This window comes from Dama dama, chromosome 2 (genome assembly GCF_033118175.1).
Source record: "Dama dama isolate Ldn47 chromosome 2, ASM3311817v1, whole genome shotgun sequence".
NCBI lineage: Eukaryota > Metazoa > Chordata > Mammalia > Artiodactyla > Cervidae > Dama > Dama dama.
Genome location: NC_083682.1, coordinates 10,736,893 through 10,752,571, shown reverse-complemented (window position 1 = coordinate 10,752,571; position 15,679 = coordinate 10,736,893). Strand labels below are relative to the sequence as shown.

Below are 15,679 nucleotides of genomic sequence, written 5' to 3'. Positions count from 1 at the left end.
AGGAGGAGGACAGAGAGACGGACAGACAAGAGACAGACAGAGAGAGAGAGAGAGAGACGTCAGCACTGCAAATGGGTCACCAGCGGAGCCTGCAGAGAGGAGAGAGGGGACGGGGCGGGCTGGGGGTCGGAGAACAACGCACCACGACAACGGAGGGGGGCCCCTCCCCACCGCCTGGGGCCCGGGCGGCGGGGGTGGGGGAGGGCAGCCACCTCCAAGTCTATCCCACAGGACAACGGAGGGTTAACGACGGAGGAAGAGCGGGCTGTCCAGGCCAGGAGGCCCCAAGGCAGGGAGAGAGAGAAAGCCGTGTTAGTCAGAGTTCATCACCACCATCACCGCCACCACCTCCACGAGAGACCACCGACCACCAACCGGAGCAGCCAGGGCAGCAGCACACAGCAGGGAGGAAAAAGCGAGCCACACCGAGAGAGGGGGGGAACCAAAAAAAAACCAAACGGGCAACCCCATCCTGACTGCACAGAGGGGGTGGGGGCCGTGGGGACCAGTTGGGGGGCCGGGTGTGGCTGCGGAGTGGGGTGGGGGGCGCTCCTGGTGGCTGGCCCTGGGGGATGGGATGGGAGAGGGGCAGGCAGGCGGGGGTCGGGGGGGGGCAGGAGGGGTTGCTCGTCTCCATGGTCAGCCTGCCCATGGGGTGCAGGGGTGGGGAGGTGGGGGGAGGGGCCGGGAGGGGGCGGGAGGGCGAGCGAGGGTAGTGGGTACATATGATGAAACCAGGTAAAGTCACTCACTTGAGGGACAGTCGTGGGTCGCCATAAGGGGCGTAGGGTGAAATGTTTAGAATAAACTCCTTGGGAGGGTAGGAGCTCCATTTCTGCTGCACTGTGCTCTCATTGTTATTCCAAAAGTCTCTGTCTAGATCACTGGAGGGGCAGAGAGAGAGGGGAGAAAACAGGGAGATACAAGAAGAAACAAGAACCGCCCAAGTCCCGTGTGGGCAGAAGGGCTGGGCCCCCTGGCGGGGAACTGAGGGTGGGGCAGGCGGGGGGTCGGTGCCTGCGGGAGGAAGAGAGGCAGGCGGCCCACGCACACGTGCACACACACACACCGCGCTCACACACACACAGACACACACACCCTCCAGGGCGGGAGAGGTCGGTGAGAGGAGGCGAGCTGCAGGCGGGCAGACTGGAGCCTTGCACCCCGGAAGCTGGTGGGAGAGAGAAAGATGGTGAGAGAGGAGGCGGGGGGAGGAGGGGCCGGGACGCAGCCTGGGGTGGGATGCTGATGGCATGGGGACAGGGAGGAGGACGGGGTGGAGGACGGGGGGTGCTGGTTTCTGGCTGGAAATGACTGCAAAGTAGATCAGACCCTGCTGCCTACCCGCTAGGTGCCCCCTTTCCTGGCCTCGGTTTCCCTGCCTAGTCAAACTGGAAGGTTGGCAGCAAACACTGGGCCATCAGCATTCCCAGGCTGGGGTCGAGGCCCCAGTTCTGGAAGACTTGAAATTCCCCGCCCTTCCACCTACTTAAGGGAGCCACTCTGGGGACAGGCCCCGCTCCTGATTGGTCTCTCTCCCTCCCACTGGCCCCAGGACCCCCTGGCCTCCTCTGCTCCCTTGGTGGTGGGCAGCAGAAGCCTCGGCAGGAGGCGTGGCCTGGAAAACCTGGGAGTCGAAGACCAGGGGTTCCACCAGCTTGTCGGGTTCCTGGGAAGCCCCCCAAGAGCAGAAGTGGAGCACAGGGAGGGGAGGGCAACCCCCAGGCCAAAGGAACATTCCAGAAAGGAGTCACATCTGAGCCCTCAGGAAGGCATCGACAGCAAGGGGCTTGGGGAGGCATGCCGGGGGTGGGCGTGGTGTGTGCCTAGGCCATGCCACTGCTCAAGGCCAAGGTGAGGGCCCTGTTTGGCGGGGGGGGGGGGACTGTCAGGAGGCACAACCCCTGAGGATAGAGGATGTTCTCGGGGGGCCTGCTTCTCCCTCCAACCAGCCCCAGCGTTTGACCTCAACCTTGGTTCTCAGCCTCAGACTGCGGAACAAAGGAGAAAAAGAGGAAGCAGAGCTGAGAAGTCTCCCCAGGCCAGGAGGAGACAGTGCCCCGGGCCTGAGGGTGGGCCGGCAGGGCTCCCTTGGGCCTCCTTGGTGTGGAGAGTCTCGGCCAGGCCAGAGTGTGCCTTGGAAATGTCTCACAGGGGATTCTGGACGCAGGGTCCAAGGCCCAAGCCCTCAGCCAGCTCAGGGGGCAGCGGGGGCCGGGGGTGGGAGAAGTAAGGGAGGCCACTGGGAGGGAACCCTAGTGGTGGTGGGGGACTCCCCGGGGAGGTTCCCCCCACAGAAGACCCTATTCCCTACTCTGCGAGAGACGTGCTCTGGTCCTCTCCCCTAGTGTAACAGAGCAATGGAACAGCTGGAAGGCCTTTGTTCCTCTGTCCCCTCCAGATCTCCAAAATTGAGGCCCATCCCACCCAGGGTCCTGGAGAGAAAGATCCACCCGGGGTCATCACTGCCAGGCTGGCCTCCTCTGCTGTGTTCCAAGAAGCCCCACGGTCCCTCAGGTTGTACGTGGTAGTACCAGAAAAGAGGCTCTTTCATTAAAGCAGTTTGCAAAACACTGATTCCTTTACTGCAGGGCTTCTCAGGGCCTTAACGTACCCACGCACATCAGTGTTTCCCAGACTTAGTTGGTCACGGACCCCTGGATCCAGGGGATCACTATCAATCTTTTACAGGGGCATGAGTGCTCTGAGGAACACGGCTTGAGAAACACTATTAACAGTTTGAAAAACAGCTATTAAAGGATGCAGCTTCTCGGAACCCTTGCTAACACGATCCTTTGGGAGGAGGTCCCAAGCCCACGGGGAGATTGTGCAGCAGGTAAACCCTGCTTCCTGCTGCCCCACTGGCTTTGTGTGTGTGTGTTAGTCACTCAGTCCTGTCCGACTCTCTGTGACCCCATGTAGCCTGCCAGATTCCTCTGCCCACGAAAATCTCCAGGCAAGAATACTGGAATGGGTTGCCACTCCCTTCTCCAGGGGATCTTCCCAACCCAGGGATCGAACCCAGATCTCCCGCATTGCAGGCGGATTCTTTACTGTCAGAGCCGCCAGGAGAGCCCACTGGCTTGGGCCCAGGCAAAAACCAAAGGCTAGGGACCGGGGGGCATGTAGCCATGAAATGTGGCTTCCTTCGCCTGGGGTAGAGGGTCTGATACCTGTGGACCCTGTCCCAGCCCACAGAGCCTGCTGCCCGCCTTGATGCCTACTCTCCCCGCTGTCGGAATCCCATCTCCTCTCATGGCCCTTTCTAGGACTGTCTGGGACACACACACCCTTATCCAGGAAGATGATGGTCACCCTGGCAGACAGGCCCCCTGGCCCAGACCGTAGCTACAGAGGCAACTGGAGTCCAGGCCTGGAGGCTGCACAGGAGCTGGGTTGGACCCGTGCTCCCCCACGTGGTCCCTCCCCTCCTTCCGAAAGCCTGGGGCCTGGGCTCTTGCAACAGCCCCTGAGACCTGCCAGCTCTCAGCTTTGAAGACTGGAGAGTGTGCAACCAAACCCAGCTTCAAAGGCTCCCGGCAGCCTCCTCCCGAGCCTCCTCCCCACCCCCAACCTCAGCCTGGCCCACCCCTCCACTTACCCGCCCCCCCACAGACACACACCCACAGCTTTTGTGAAGGCCCCAAACAGGGTCAGAGCAAGAGATGAAAAAAGAGGAGGGGGGCCTGAGGAAGGGCAGGGAGGGAGCCCTCAGGAGCAGGGCGGGGGGTGGGGGAAGGAGGGAGAGAGGAAGATGGACCAGGGGGAGGGCAGGAGGGGAGGCATGAGCAGGAGCAGTGGGGCCTTGAGTTGGGCAGGGAGGGCTGGGGGAGGCCCCGCTTCCAGTCAGAGCCCTTGGCTGGCAGGCTCGGCCCTGGCAGGCTAAGATGGAAGGGTGCCCAGCCACCTCTCAGCGAAGGCCGGGGCTAGGCAGAGAGGAAGGGGGCAATCCATTGGGCCAGAGGGCAGAAAGTCCTCTAGGAAGAGGTCTCCCCCCCACCCAGTTTCTAGAGTCCCCAGTGGCGGGGTTGGGAGTTTATCTCAGTGTCCCCAGTGACCCTCAGGAGTGGTCTGCAGGGCAAGGCAGACCTGCCCACTTGAAGAGGGATTGCAGAGCCAAATGGGGGAACCGGCAGAGTCGGGGCAGCAAGACGTGCAGTGGGGACCAGGTGTGACCAGGGAGACCTCCCCCATCGCTCTGCCTCCAAGAGCTGCCCAGCACTGGGTTCTGCCAGGGTGCCCAGGGTTCTTGTCTGTTCTCCTTCCAGGTGACCCTCAGAACATGGGTGGGGTCTGAGCCCCCTCCACCCCCCCAATGGAGGGGCTCCCCAGATGGGAGAGGAGCTTGGAGGTGCAGGGGAGCCAGGCAGGGCTGGGGGACCACGTGTGGGATGTGCAGGTTGATGGAGCACCCAGTATGTGGGTTGAGGGAGGAGGCAGCCAGAGATAGGGCTGGGGCTGGGGGACCTGGAGCCTTCAGAGGGTTCTGGGAGGCATGGGTAGAGAAAGCGGAGCCCTGGAGTCACTCTGAGGCGCTGGGAGGGCGTAAATGGGGGTGGGGGCGGTGGAGAGAGAATGGCACCCAGGTGTAAGGGGGAAACTGTGTGTGACCACACCCGGGGGGCTCCTCCCGCCTGGACTGCCTGCGTGCCCCACCCCAGACTCGAAGCCTGGCACCTACTTGATGGCCTTCTTCTCACTGCGCCCACGCCCTGAGTCTGGCGTGCCCACCGTCTCCAAGGAGTTCTTGTAGCGTTTGCCCTGTGGAGACAGCACCAGGGTCACTCCTGGGAGACAGGACCTGGACTCTCCCTGCCTCCCCAGAGCAAGGTCCCAGCGGGTAGGGGAGTGGATGGGAGCCCAGCCTCGGCGGCTAGGGCCAGGGCCAATGTGTGAGGTGCCACCAGCCAGGGGTGCCGGCCCCCACCCCTCCCTGCTCCCCAGTTGGCAGTTCCTGGGCCCCATGCCCCGCCCCTTTGACCTGCACTGCATCCCTGACCCCCGGGGATGAGGCCCCTCCCGCCTGCCTGTCTCCTGGGGCTCTGGCTCGGCTCCCAGAAACATATCTCCCTCTGCCATGGACAGACGGCTCTCAGGCGCCTGGCCACGTCACGCGGGCCACGTCACTGCCCCCAGATGGTGGGGGTGGCATCCTACAGGGCAAGGTTGGCAGTGGCCAGTGACGTGAGCGGCGGGGGCGGGGAGAAGGCCGGTGCCTAGTCCTGCTGGGCCGTGTCCCTTACTGTCGGGGGGCTCCTTGAGGAGCTTCTGCTCTGGGCCTGTGAGGGGCCTGGGGCCTTTGGGCCTGAGGACCCACCACTGTAGGAAGGAAGCAGGGCTGCCCACGGACTCTGGGGCTGGGGGCGGCCAGGCTCAGCCGCCTAGAGGTCCTCAACCAGCATGAGTGGAGGGCTGGGCCGGGCAGGATGACGGGCACGGGGTGGGCACGCCAGGTCCCCTGGCTGGAGCAAGGGCCACGGCTGCAGCGGTGACTGGGCCTGCTGCTGGGAAGGTGAGCACCATTCACCTTCTCAGTTTGGGTGTCTAAATTTAGCTCCTGCAGAGCGCGGCACCATTAACATTCCTGGCGGCCACCGATCGTCCTCACGCGCACCCAGGGGCCACAGGCCTGGGCAGGGAAGGGGGAGTGCAGGGGCTGGGGCTGTCACCCGCTGGGCACTGGCCTGTCCCTGCCCAGCGGAGTAGGGACAGGGACACACACACACGTGTACACGCACGCATGCACGCGTGCGTGCGCGCACACACACACACACACACACACACACAAGCAGGCATACATTTCCCCAACATCCCGTCATGCGCGCCAAGACCATAGCCACAACAGTCAATTATTCCATTCTCCCTAAAGTAAAATAAAAGCCGCACAGCCGTGTTCCCCGACGCTCCTGCCAGCTGCAGCCCCTTCCAGGACCGGAGCTGCCTGTTGAGGGCCAACAACAGCGGAGCTCGCAGGAAGGGGGGTGGGGGTGGGGCTGGGGGAGGGGCCTCATGCCACGCCCAGCACCCCTGTCCCTCACCCTCTCCGGCCTCCCATCCTCCGTCCTGAAACGGTGTGGCATCCCCGGATGAGCCCCCGTCCCTCACCCTTCAAGGTTCTCATCACGGCTTTGGTGTTTCTCTTTACCTACTTCAGCTCCCAGCCCTGGGAAGGTAGCCCCCCAGTGGCAGGGACTGTATGGGCTCTGGGACTTGGTGTGGTACCCCACCCACTCTGGCGTCCCAGCCTCAGGCTGATGCTCTGAGCCAGAACCCAAAGAGTTAAAAAAAGAAAAACAAAACCAGAGCTGTTGGATCCCTTGGGTCCACAAAAGCTGCCCTCTCTCAGCTCAGCTCTGGTCCCTCCCATTGTCCACCCAGAAGTTCAAGCCCCAAACAATTCCTAGTTCCACCTGGGAAGGTGAGGAGCCTGGAGCACCTCTCTGGTGGCCCAGGGCCCTTCATGAGCAGGACTCTTAGTCTGAAGCTCCGGCCCCGCGGTTCTCCAGCTGTTCAGGCGACCTGGGGCAGGGAGCATCTGCTGGTGGTACCCATCCTACCCCTCACCCCTTCTCCTCTTTCTTCCTGGTCTTCAGGGAACTTGCTCTGCCCAGCACCCTCTTCTAAGACTGGTCTGTTGCCCCTGCCCCAAGCCCAGGCACTTGGCTCGCCCAGGGTGTTCTGGAAGCTTCTGCCTGCCTCTCTTCCTGCCATAGCTCAGGGAAGCTTCCCCTCCAGCTGCAACGATCCTTTTGTAGAGGAGCTGGGGCATATGGGGGACAGGAACCGAGGTAGGACTTGCTTTAGGGGTCAGGGGGAAGTAAATGGGGCAAAGAGAGGAACCCCAGCTGGGGCCCTGGAGACATTGCTGCTGATATGTGCTCAGTCGTGGCCCATTCTTGCAACCCCATGGACTCCTGCTCACCAGGCTCCTCTGTCCATGGGATTTCCCAGGCAAGAATACTGGAGTGGGTTGCCATTTCCTTCTCCAGGGGATCTTCCCGACCCAGGGATCAAACCAGGGTCTCTTGGCGTCTGGTGCATTGGCAGGTGGATTCTTTACCACTAGCGCCATTTAAGAAGCCCCCCCCGACTGGAGACTTAGGTGGCTCCAAGGAGCCTGATCCCCCCAGCCTGCTTAGCAGGGAGGGGGTTGGCCAGGCTGATCCGGAAAAAGCCATCTGGAGATTAAGGAAGTTATTAATGTTTGGAAATGGGATCTGGGCTGTCAGGTATCACGTCACTGCTGCTGAGGGGACAAGCAGGCAAGGAGAGCCCAGCAACTGTGTGCGGGTGGGGGTGGGTGCAGCTGAAAGCCCCTTCCGTGGAACATGGAGACAATCTGGACAAAAAGCTCCCTGGCTTCTGAGACCCAGGTGGAGGGGCAGGGGGGAAGGGGAGGCAGCACTGGGGGGTCCTCGGCAAAGTAATGTTCTAGCAGCAGCTCAGAGGATCAAGTCAAAGAGGGACACGTGCCGGTCTGGTCTGGACCCTGGAGGAAGCTCCTGGCTGGAGGCTGGGAGGAGGGGCTGGGCCAGGGAAGGTTCTGCAGCTCTCAGCTTCCCAAGGCACTTCCTGCAGTGACAGCCCCCCCCACCTGCTACAAAAGCTGTCATCTCTGAACTCCTGTCCCCAGGTGAGTGGGGGTGAGGCCCTCAACAAACACAGAGATACGCACACACGCACAGACACACGCACAGACACACACACACACACACACACACACACACTGCAGCACTTACATGGGGATGTGATGAGATGATCCACATCCCACCGTGCAGGGCAGCACACACACACACACACATGCACACAGCACTAATGTCCTCAAAATTGACGCCCCCAGCACAAAAGACCCCCCACTCAAGGTCACCAGCAGTGCCTGTTCATACAACAGTCCCCTACCTTCAAATACAGACAGATGGGCAGCCTGAGGGGCCCTGCAACGAGACGCACAGGGCTGCAGCGCAGGCTCTGCCCCTCCCAGGCCTCCGAGGACACTGGCACACACAGGCACGTGGCCAAGCCCCCTCCTCCCCCTCCCCTGGAATTCGGAGACAGACACAGAGACAGGAAATCCAGGAACAATGCAGGGCAGCCAGCCTGGCACCTGCACGCAAGGAGTGGGCCCGAGTCACACACACATACTCGCACACTCTCGCGCGTGGGGCCGGGTTGGCCTGCTCCCTGGCTCCTCCCCAGGGAACAGGGCTGCCTGAAACTGCACATCCCAGGATAAAGAACACCCCCAACTCCTGGGCTTGCCTTTCCTGAAGGGAGCATGTTGGCCTCTTGGGTCTGGCCCCAAGGGTATCTGTCCCTTCTCCTCATTAGGACTGAGGCATGGAGCCCCCATCTACATGGTACCCATGGCCACAGCCCTCCCCGCCCCTTGCCCCTCTGTGATCGGGCAGGGAGAAAAATGTGGCACCCTGCCCTCACTCCCACCATCCTTGATCTGGGGCATGGAAGGTGTCTGCCAGGGACCCTTCACAGAAGCCTCAGAAACGCCCCACACCTGGGACATCTCTGGGCCCACCTCCGGGGGTGCCCCCTGCAGTCCTCAGAGACCCCGCAGCACTTCTAAACTGGGGCAGCAGAAGCGGGGATGGGGGGGCGGCCTCAAGGGCAGCCACCCTTGGGGAGCTGCGGGGGTGCAGGAGGGTGATTCAGGCTGACTCCCCCTCCCGGCGCCCTCCGGTGATGAATGTCCCTCCTGACGGTCTCGTTACTTATTGATGGCCTAATCCTGCTCGTTAATTTCCCAGCCCTCGTTAAAAATGAAAAGAAGCCGTTTGTGCCTGTACAAACCCCGGAGAACCAGGATGGATGGGCGGGCACTGGGGGAGGGGGCGGGGCGGGGCGGGCGGAGCCTCCTCATTGGACAGGAGGCGCGGCTCGGCCGCGCCCAGCCCTGGGTGGGGGCGGGAACGCGCGGGCGGAGGGGCGGGGGCGCGCGGCGCTGGGTGTGGGGGTGGGGGGTCTCCATTCTCAGTCTGCGCGTGTGTGCCTGCGGTCCTTTCTGCGGGAAGTGGGGCGTGTGTGCGCGTAGTCACGAGCGTGCGAACGCCCGTGAGACCCCTGTCTGTCCACCAGTGTGTGCCTAGGTGTGTGGCTCTGGGTGTGCACACAGACATATGGGATCAAGCCCCAGCAGACACAGAGTGCCCGGGGTGAATTTCCACGGAAGTGTGCCCGGCTCTGTGGGCAGATGAGTCGTGGGCGGGCGCCCTTGAGAGCGTTCACGAGCCTGTCACTGAGGAGGGCGGGGTGCAGGGCCAGGCCGCATCCCCCGGGGGCACTTAGGAGCCTCACCAGTTTGCGTTGACACCAGTGGCAGAGGCCGCAGAGGACGACAGTGACGCTAAGGCTGACGGTGATGATGGCAGAGACCAGCAGGACATCGCGGGTGGGCGCCCCTGGAGAAGACATGCACAGGTCAGACCCTCACTGGTCAAGGCCAGCCATTCTCCCGCAGCCCAGAGCTCCGCCCCAGAACAGCTGGGGAACCCACACTGGGAGCTGTGCGCCCCACGTTCTACACTCAGCTCTGCTTTGCGGGCTCACCTTGGGTGGTCTCTTCCTCTCTCTGCGCCTCCCTTTCCTTATCTGTAAAATGGGCACCTCTGGTAGGTCTCTCCCAGTCCCTCACTGCATGGACCCTGCATGGGGTACTCCCCGCCCCCAAACTTCATGCCCCCCAAGGGAGAGGTCAAGTGTGCCCCTGACCTACCGAGACCTCACTGAGGTTCCTGTGCTGCGCTTAGTCGCTCAGTCGTGTCTGACTCCTTGTGACTCCATAGACTGTAGCCCGCCAGGCTTCTCTTCCATGGGATTCTCCAGGCAAGAGCACTGGAGTGGGCTGCCATGCCCTCCTCCAGGGGATCTTCCCAACCCAGGGATGGAACCCAGGTCTCCCACACTGCAGGTGGATTCTTTACTGTCTGAGCCGCCAGGGAAGCCCCCACTGGGCTTTCAAGTACCTCTTAAAGAGCTTCTGCCAAGAATGCTTCCAAACCCCACCCGCACCCCGCCCCTGGCCCCACACACATACTCTGAGCCACAACTGCAGCCTCATTTGCCAAAAGGGTTAGTTCCCACAGCTCCTCTGAGGCCATGTGCCCTATGGGCCCTCACAGACCCTCCGCAAGTGCCAGCCACATGGGTAGTCAAAGAGGGAATCTGGAACCCCCTGAGCAGTCCTCATCCCCTTTAGCTCAGCTTTTCTTGGGCTGGAAGCCCACCCAACTGACCTCTGCACACCCTGTCCTCCCCTGCCCTAGTCCCAGGGCTTGCCTCCAGTCCTTCCCCGCACCAGCCCCCTCACCCCAGCTCAGCCTCGCCTTGGTTGCTCACAGTGCCCCTGCCTGCTTCTGGCAGGGGTGGGTGGGGAAGGGTGTGCCCCACAGCTTCCATCCTAAGAGCCCAGGGGCCCTAAGCTTCCAGGATGGGAACCTTGATGGGCTTGCCCTGGGAGCCAAAGCCCAGGTTTCTGTGCAAATCCCACTGCTTGCTAGCTATGCGGCTTTAGTCACTTAACTGCTCAGGTTTCTCCTGCTGTAAATGTGGATTAACCCTCCTCCCTCCCTCCTCACAGGTGGTTGTGAACATGAGCTCAAACCTAAATGTAAGGAAGGCGAAACTTGACCAGAGATTATCGTGTGGGGGAGTGAGTCGACAGAGACCGGCACAGATCACACGTGCTCTGTAAATATGTGTGCGCCCGGATGGATCTTCAAGTCAAGGAGACGCTGTTTATTTACAGAGGAGCCTGCGTGGGCTTTTTGGTTTCAGCGATGGTGGTAATTAAGAGTCGAAGATATCTGTCTGCTCCCGGTTCCTGCGGTTTTAGCTTCTGGGTGCCTGGTCCCTGTCGCTTTGCCGTGGGGCCTTGTGGAGGAGAACCCAGTGGTCAGCTCCAGCGCTCAGGGCCCTTGGGCGGCCTCCCACCACGACTCCAGCGCTCTGGGCAGCCGGTACTGTTGTCTGGTCTCCTTAGAATCCCCCTTGGGCTCCACCCCTCCCACTCCAACGTCTGGAGTCTCCAAGCTGTGGGGAAAGGCCACTCTTGCCAGGCCCCTCCGTGTCCACCTGCCAGGCCATCTATACTTCCTCCTGTCCTGAGTCCCTGGCCTCGGCCCCCAGAAAGCCACTGCACCCAGCTCACTGTCAACCTCAGAGTCCACAGCACCCAGGGGCTCTGGCCTGGACAGCCTGCAGACACTGGGAAAGTGGTCCTGCCTTTCCCTCCATCCAGCAGAAGAGCACAGCTCTGCTGAGGCTGGAGGGGCCACCTGTGTCGTGGTTCTCAGGCCAGATGGGAGGCTTCCATCTTGAACCTTCAGGCTCCAGGGGGTACGGAGGGACCATAATACCATAAGCCCCCAGACTCAGGCCTGTGGTCAAGAGATGTGTGGTCATAGCTTCTGGGAATGGGGCCAGTGCTCTTTCCAGCTCTCTCCATGGGAACTGCCCCTGCCCCCACAGGGGGCATGGGGGTGGGGTGCTGTGTGGGCTGGGAGAGCAGACCTTCCTTTGCTGAACTCACTTTTTAAAATAAAGTTATTCCCTCCTTGGGCTGAGCTTTCTTCAACCACCATCTATTAAGAACCAACCCTGAGGCCCAGGGGGCAGGTGAGAAGTCAGCTAATTGTTCTTAGGACATCATGTGTCCTAGAACCAGGGAGTGGCAGATTGACACCCAGGCTGAAGCTCAAGACTCCAGAAGACCCAAGAACAGACTCAGGTGTGAGTACAGTCTGCCTCTTCATAGCTGGGTGGCCTTGAACAAGTGTCTTAACCGTTCAGTGTCTCCATTTTCCCTACAAAGTGAAGACAGGCGACATCCCTGGTGGTTCAGTGGTTAAGACTCTGAGCTTCCACCACAGGGGCACAGATCCGATCCCTGGCCGGGGAACTAATATCCTGCATGCTGAGCAGCATGGTCAAAAGAATAAAATAAAATAATTAATCCCCCACCACCACATTAAAAAAAAAATAAAGTGAAGATAATAATGGCGCCCACTCATGGGGTTGCTGTTAGTACTCAGTAGATACAGAATGGGGGTCCCCTGGTGGCTCAGCAGTACATAAACCACCCTCAATGCAGGAGCCTCAGGTTGATCCCTGGGTCGGGAACATCCCCTGGAGAAGGGCATGGCAACCCACTCCATTATTCTTGGCTGGAGAATCCGATGGACAGAGGTGGGCTATATAGTCCATGGGGCTGCAAAGAGTTGAACACGGCTGAAGCGACCGAGCAAATATGGATTATTATTAGGGTTGGCAGTGTCGGTTCTTTCTCAGTGATACAGAGAGCTCCAGGAGCACAGATGGAGAAGTGATTGCTGGATGAGGGAGCCATCTGGGAAGGCTTCCCCGAGGAGGTGGTATTTGGTGTGGTCTGGGAGAGGGACAGGACGTGAAGGCAGCACAGTCTGGGCAGAGGGAACAGCAAGAGCAAAGGTGTGAGAGGGGAAGAACGGTCAGGCGTGTTGTTGGAAGATCTGGACTAGGGGATGGGGAGGGAGTGGTGGAGGTGGGTTGGGAATGAGAGCAGGGCCTGATGGAGAGGGCTTTTGTCTTTCACACTGCGGGGCTCCTTGTGTCTGTGGGCTGTGGGAGCCATGGAAGGTTTTTGAGCAGGGGGGAGAGTAGGATCAGAGGCGGGAGTCAGCAAGCTCGTGAGCTGGGAGCTGTGGTTGGCAATTACACCCCAGGTGATTCCTCTGCTCTGGTGCCTCTCCGCACTCACCCTGCCCCCCATCTCTTGGCCACAGGGCAATTCTCCATGGCATCACCTCCCTGGAGCTCCCTTTTCTCTTTGTCAAACAAGGTCCTTATCAAAAACTGCTCCTTGACCTGTGCTGTAAGTTGAAGAGCCCCTGAGGACAAAGCCTGTCAATCCCAGAAGCCAGTGGCCCCTCTGAACGGTCCAGAGACCCAGAAAACACCTGTCTTAAGCAATCAGCATTCTGCGGGCATGCAGAGCGAGCACCGAACTTGGGAGTCTGGGAGAAGGAGGCCGAGGCCCTATTCTGGCCACTAACCAGATGCAAGGCACTCAGCCTGTTAGATGTCAGTGCCCTCCTGTGTGGAAGAGCTGACCTGTCCTTGCTCTGATGAGGAACAGGTGTTCAAGGTGTTCTACATGCAGTGACAACTTAGTCCGCACAACAGCTGAGGGGAGTATTAAGATTGTCCCCATCTTACAGACGTGGAAACTGAGGCACAAAGGGGGTCAAGTACCTTGTCCAAGGTCATTCACCTAGTAGGTATTGGAGCGAGGGCTCAAACCCAGTCTGAATTCGAGCCTACACTCTTTGCCCAGACATCACACCCACTACAGAGGAGGGTGATCAGTGGTTTCCAAGTGTGTTTTTTGGAACACCTAGGGTTCCCAGGGATTTCTCAGGGGCCACAGACAGAGATGGATGCTGAGTAGATAGGGCTGTGTCCCCTCAAGCCGTTTGCAACCAAAAGAACCTGATTTCCCTGTTTCATATCATGGAACATCCAATGTGAAGAAAGGGAAATATTACTAAGGAAAGTTGAACCCTCCTGGATCAGTGACCCTAGGACCCCCTGCAGTCTGTGTGGATGCTATCATCTTCCACACAGCTGATCTCTCTCCCAAAGATTCCCTGCCCACCCCCCGCCCCCCGTCAAGCAACCCTCGAACAGCCCTTGAATCTAGGGTAAAACAAAATGCTTGCCAGTGCGAAACTGCATTGATACCACAAATAAGCGGCACAACGCCCTTGACCAGCACGCGATATTGCCACCAAAGGGGGCAAGCATGCTCTTGCCTGCCAGCCAGAGTGAAACCATTCCCAGAGTGTGGGGTCATTGTGTCTCTGGCTGCAAGGGACCTCGGAAGTCAGGCCCCATCAATGAACAAACCCCCTGGGCAGCCCTGCCAGGGACAGGAAGCTGCTTCTGAAGGAGGCAGACCCTCCACGAACGGGCACTGGCAGCTATGGCTGCTGTGCCTGTCTCCCTCGATCTTCCCCCAGAGATCCTAAGCCTGCCCTGTGGAGCTGCTGGGAACAAGCCGGCTCCCTCTGCCTCATGACAGGCCTCCAAATCCCTGCCGACAGCTTTCATGTCCCCTTCCGGTCTTCTCCAGACAAAGCCGCCCCGGCCCTTCTAACCCTTCCTCCGATGACATACATGGTTTCAAGTCCCCTTAGCGTCAGCATATTAACATTTGGGGAAACAAAATAATGCGGCCCTAGTCAGCCTTTTGACAGGGCTGAGTTCCACGACCTACCCTTGGGCAGAGGAGACATCTGGATCCCAGGGGTGAGACACAGACAAGGGCAGACAGATGACTTCAGGAGACCTGGGAGGCAGGGTGAGCCAGGAACAAGGAGAGCCAGGCCTTCGGGGTCCAGCCCCAGGGGTGCCAGGATGAGAGATGTGAACTCAGGCACGTCCCTGCCCCTCTGCCCAGGACTGTGGCCACCATGTCAACGGGTCAGAGCCCAGGATTGATGACCATCTGGTGGAGTGCTGTGGGCTTCGCCAGGTGCTGTGGGCAGAGACCATGGTCCTGACCATGCCATCCCACTGGGAGCTCTCAGGGTAAATAAAACTTGTGTGCATGAGGAAGTGGTCCCCTCTGAAGGTGTACAAGATGTCCACACACAGTCTTCCCTTCTAGAACATCAGTTCCACAAGAAGGGGGCTGGACCTCCTGTTCACCACTGTCTTCCCAGCACCAAGGACAGCTGGGCATATAGTAGGTGCTTGATAAAGAATGTTGTTGGTGTTGAAAGAATGCATGAGGAGGAATTCCAAGCCTCTAGGGGTAAATATAATAATAGAGGCTACCATTTATTAAGTGCCTACTGTGTACCAGACTATAAAGGAATGGGCTGTTTCTGTTTTGCTTTTTCCCATAGTCTCTGTGACAGGCCAATGCATGCAAGGTACTCAGTAAATATTTGCTGAATGCCCAGTGTTTGCATATGTGACCTCCCTTGTCACCCAAGCAAGATAGGAGAGAAGAGATGGGAGGGTTTGAGAGCCTCTCTCTTTTACACACACACACACATACACACCCCAGGATCCATTCTGGTCTTCTCCCATATCCATCTTTGCCTGACAAGTCCTGATTTTTCTAGACCCAGATGAAAAGCACCTCCTCCAGGAAGCCTTCCCTAATCCGCCCAGTGGGAATTTCTCCTGCCTCTGAACTCCCATCACTCTGAGTGTGCACTCTTCTTTTAGGGTGCAGTGATTAAGTGCCAGGGCTCTGGGGCCAGACTGTTGGGCTCAAATTCTGATTCTGTGTGCCTTGGTTTCCCCATCTATAAACAGGGGCCAGAACAGTACAGGCCTCATAGGACTATTGTGAGGTTTAAAGGAATTAACACATACAATGCATTTAGCACAGTGCCTGACACAGAATAAGTAGGCAATAAATGCTAGCTATTATCATAATATTACCACATCGAGCCCTGCATTAGAGACATCTGGGACACGAAGTTGGCCCTCAGTGAGTGGTGAATGAAATACTAAAAACACATTTAGTTTTCCCCACAGGATACCAGAGGCCAGGGGTCATGTCTCACTCAATCCTGTGTCCTCCTGACCCCTTCCCCAGGACCTGGCCCAGGGCTTAACAAGAGCAAACCTCAGTGCACACCTATAACAAGGAATGGGGAGAGCTGAGGCATGA

General features: G+C 59.3%; 1 long non-coding RNA gene across 1 annotated transcript; it reads left to right on the top strand.

Annotated features, from left to right (window-relative positions):
* Window positions 1-1,099: 1,099 nt before the first annotated feature.
* LOC133072662 (uncharacterized) lies at window positions 1,100-11,571 on the top strand. The gene is made up of 3 exons (XR_009696790.1): window positions 1,100-1,192; window positions 9,329-9,432; window positions 10,592-11,571. It is a non-coding gene; the product is annotated as an uncharacterized LOC133072662 (long non-coding RNA).
* The last annotated feature ends 4,108 nt before the right edge of the window (window positions 11,572-15,679 follow it).